The sequence below is a fragment of the Orycteropus afer genome, unplaced genomic scaffold, assembly GCF_000298275.1.
Source record: "Orycteropus afer afer isolate SDZICR_OR568_19922 unplaced genomic scaffold, OryAfe1.0 scaffold01795, whole genome shotgun sequence".
Lineage (NCBI taxonomy): Eukaryota > Metazoa > Chordata > Mammalia > Tubulidentata > Orycteropodidae > Orycteropus > Orycteropus afer.
This window is the reverse complement of record NW_006923382.1, coordinates 34-4,395: the sequence shown is the minus strand read 5'-3', so window position 1 is coordinate 4,395 and position 4,362 is coordinate 34. Positions and strand designations below refer to the sequence as shown.

General features: G+C 53.4%; 1 pseudogene; it reads right to left on the bottom strand.

The window, feature by feature from the left end:
- Positions 1-2,227: 2,227 nt before the first annotated feature.
- LOC103213373 lies at positions 2,228-4,064 on the bottom strand (annotated as a pseudogene).
- Positions 4,065-4,362: the final 298 nt, after the last annotated feature.

Sequence of the window (4,362 nt, the reverse complement as noted above, 5' to 3'; positions counted from 1 at the left end):
AGCTGCACTGAAGGAATTGGCAAAGAACAAGCCTCCAGAAATTGACGGAATACCCACTGAGATGTTTCAACAAACAGATGCCACACTGGAGGCACTCACTCAGCTATGCCAAGAGACTTGGAAGACAGCTACCTGACAACTGACTGGAAAACATCCATATTTGTACCCATTCCAAAGAAAACTGATCCCACAGAATGTGGAAATTATCGAACAATATCTAATATCACACACAAGGAAAACCTTGCTAAAGACAATTTAAAAATGTTTGCAGCAGTATATTGACAGAGAACTTTCAGAAATGCAAGCTGGATTCAGAAGAGAACATGGAACGAGGGATATCACTGCTGATGTCAGATGGATCTTGGCTCAAAGCAAATACCAGAAAGATGTTTACTTGTGTTTTATTGACTGTGAAAAAGCATTCGATTGTGTGGATCATAATGTATTATGAACATTGAGAAGAATGGGAATTCCAGAACACTTGACTGTGCTCATGAGGAACCTGTACATAGACCAGGAGGCTGTCGTTTGAACAGAACGAGGGGACACTGCATAGTTTAAAATCAAGGAGGGAGCGCATCAGGGTTGTATCCTTTTCCCATACTTATTCAATCTGTATGCTGAGCAAAGAATCCGAGAAGCAGGACTACATGAAGAAGAACGTGGCACCAGGATTGGAGGAAGAATCATTAACAACCTGAGATACACTGATGACACAACTTTCCTTGAGAAAGGGAGGATGACTTGAAGCACTCACTGATGAAGATTAAAGACTTTAGTCTGCAGTATGGATTATATTTCAACATAAAGAAAACGAAAATCCTCACAACTGAACCAGTAAGCACCGTCACAATAAATGGAGCAAAGATTGAAGTTGTCAAAGATTTCCTAATTCTTGGTTCCACAACGAACATCCATGGAAGCAGCAGTCAAGACATCAGATGACATGTTACACTGGGCAAATCGGCTGCAGAAGACCTCTTTTAAGTGCTAAAGAGCAAGGATGTCTTCTTGAAGACTAAAGTGTGCCTAATCCAAGCCATGGTTTGGATTTTCTTTTTCTTTTCCAAAGTTAAAAGCACATCAAACACGCCTAGCATTGATTATTTTAATCACAAACCTACAGACCCCTCATTATATCCTCTTGGGGCCTAGCCCCAGCAATCCAGAGCTGACAACCTTAGGGGTGTGGTAGGAGGGGCAGGGATGGGGAGGTGTCTCTTGATAACTCTGTTGGCGGGGGGGGGGGGGATTCCCTCAAACAGAGAACTGGATAGGTGCCAGAGGTTGGGGGTGACCTAGGTTCTGAATAGACTAAAAAAGTTCAGATAAACAAATGGAGGAATTCCCTATGTTTTCACAACCCTCCCTCCAGGCCCATTTTGGTGGGAGAGTAGCCTCCACTTTTTCCCAGGCTGGGGAACCCCCCCAAGTAGCCTTTTCCCTCATCCTGTTCCTCCACATTCTGAAAAAGGGTAGCAGGGTACTGGTTCCAAGAACTTGGACTCAAGTCACCCTAATCCTCCTCAATTTCCAAAAATGCCCCTCAAGGCAGGACTCCACCCAAGGGTCAGGGCCTAACTCTTAACTTCCGACCTAGGCTTGGAATGTCAATCCCTAACATTTCAAGGTTGGTCCCAGGTTAAGGCAGCAGAGCTTAAGTACCACAGCTTCCTGCAGGATGGAATGCTTGGATGGGATGTTGCTTAGCACCAAGGGTGGGGCTGTGACCTCCACTTGGAGAAGCTGATCTTATTAACTCCTCCATGCCTGAAATACCTGTGCTGGGCTATTCCTACAGGAAGGGGTGGGATCTGACTCCTCAATCTCTAGAAGGTTGGGACTGAGTTCCCAGGAAAGGGGCGAGATTTCATCCTTATTTCTTCTCTTGCCTGAGCAGGGCATGGTTCGTGGGAAAGAGGCAGGTTCCAGGGATGAGACAGCCATCATTTTTGACTCCTCGTTCTCGGCTGGATGAACTTGACTGCGGTTCTAAGAGAAAGGACGGAGTAGCTTCCTCACACTCCTTTCCCAGGCGGCCTGGCCAGAACTGTCCCTAGAGAACAGGAGCAGGGCCCCATCCTGTCTCCTTCCCTCAGCTAGGCAAGCTCAGGTCCCGTGGGCAAGAGGTGAGGCCGTGACCTCCAGGGGCCAGGGCCTGATCTCACTACATCCCCTAAGTCCGCAATACCTGCGCTGAGCTGTTCCTTTGGGGAAGAGTAGGGCCTCATCTGACTCCTCCTCTTTGCCTGATGACAGGGCTGGGGCCTGATCTCATCTCATCTCCCCCCAGAACACCTGGGCAAGGCAGTTTCGGGGGGGGGGGGTTTGAGGGAAACCCCAGGGGAGGGGCCAGGCCTGATCCGGGTTCTTCCTCCGGGCTGAAGCTGCTTCAGCAGCCACTGGCCTTGGACACAGCAGGGGACACTGAAGAGACCAGGGGGTCAGGGGCAGCCCACAGTGGTGACAGGGTGCCCCCTGACAGCCTCCTCAGCACCCTCTCCTCCTCCTCCATCAGAATGTCCTCCAGCCCCAGGTGGAAGGGGTCCCCCCGGGGGGCACTGAGAAAGTCCAGGTCCACGAGGGCATCTGAGGGCGGCGCTGGGGGCTGCTGACGGAGCACTCGGGGCAGCCCCCCCCTGAAATGTGCCTGGCCTGCCCTCCTCTCCCACATCCAGCTGCTCTGCTTTGAGGCCAGGTGGGGCCAGAGCTGTGGCCAGGGAGAGCGGGCTGCGTGGGAGGCGTGGGCAGACCACGGGTCTGGGCCTGCAGCTCTAGCCCTGAATTCACAGCTGCAGCCTACGGCTGGCCTGTTCCAGGGCTCGCTGCGGCTCTCCAGGGCTTCGGAGCGCTGTTGCTCCTTCTGCGACTTGTGGATATAATCCAAGAGGCCTTAAGAACGGTGCCTCGTCCCAGCGCATCTCCAGGTCACCGGATTTGCGGATGGGAGTGCCAGTCCCTTGCTGCTGTCAGTAACGGTGAATCGCCTGCGATGCTCAATTAGGCTGTGACTGTCTTTCTTCTGTCGTTCTTTCAAATGCCTCTGTCTCGGATCTCTCCCACTGAACGCTGGGCAGCTCAGCTGAGCAGGAGCGCTGAGGCCGCTGTGGCCACGCCCTGACCACTGTATACACCCAGAGACTCCCTGACGCAGGCAGGGTCCTGGGGAGCTGCAGCCCTGCGGGCCTCCAGGCGGATAACTGAGCATCTCACTGTTGTAACTGGACTCCAGGCTGATGATCTCATCAATGACATCATCAACCTCCTCCTCTGAGCAGCTCTCATCAATGACATCATCAACCCCCTCCTCTGAGCAGCTCTCATCAATGACATCATCAACCCCCTCCTCTGAGCAGCGCCATCGGACTGCTGGGAGCGCTGCCTGCAGGGCCAGTGGCATGAACAGTCTCAGGTGCAGGAAGCGGCTAGGCACCAGTGGGCTCTGGAGGGAGTGAGGGCCTGGGAGGCCAGCCTGGGCCCAAGTGTGGTAGACAGGTACCGTTTTACCTGCTGCCGGTGTGCCTGCCGCAGGTGGTAGCGTGTTGGGTTTTCCAGCTGAGTGAGTCTGGACCTTGAGCACCTCCCTGGGCACCTGAGCAGGGGGTAGACGGGCCAGTGTATGGCCCCCAGCAGAGACACCAACCACAGCAAGAGCAGGGGAGGTGGGTGCAGGACCGGGGAAGGGCGCAGCTGCAGCCCGCCCCCCGCGCTCATGCCTCTCCTGCTCCTGGGGCTGGGCTCACCTAACTGCTGCCACAGCAACACCCAGATGAAGAAGATGATGACAGGGCAGGGTCCTGGAGCCCCCTACAGACGAGGCAGAGAGTGTAGCTGGGGTGACCTGCAGTGATATTGGGAGCCTTGAGTGTAGGGGTAGGGGCTGGCTTTTGACTTCGTAGAAGTTGTCAGGATCAAGGATGTTTTCTAATTCGATGTCAGCAACAATTCCGGATTCCAGAAGCTAAGAGTTTAGGCTGAGTAGCTGGGCCGAGCACAAACACAGCTTGAGGGCCCTCTGCGCGGGCCTCTACGCCATCCCAAGCAGGCTTGGCCCCATGAGACATAACGCTGACACTGGGCGAGCCCTGCCACGCCAGTCGGGCCTGGGCCCGGTCCCCCTAACAAAATAAGAGTCCCTCTCCCCTTGCCCAGCTCAGCCTCCTCCTACGCTAAGCCACGGAGCAAGCTGTTCCCCAAGGTATGGTATTTTCAATCGCCTCATATGCATGTGAGAGCTGGACAATGAACAGGAAGAGCCAAGAGTTTATGCTCTTAACTTGTGCTGTTGGTGAAGAATGCTGAAAGTATCAGGGACCGTCAAAAGAACGAATAGACAATCCCAATCCAGATCCCATCAACATT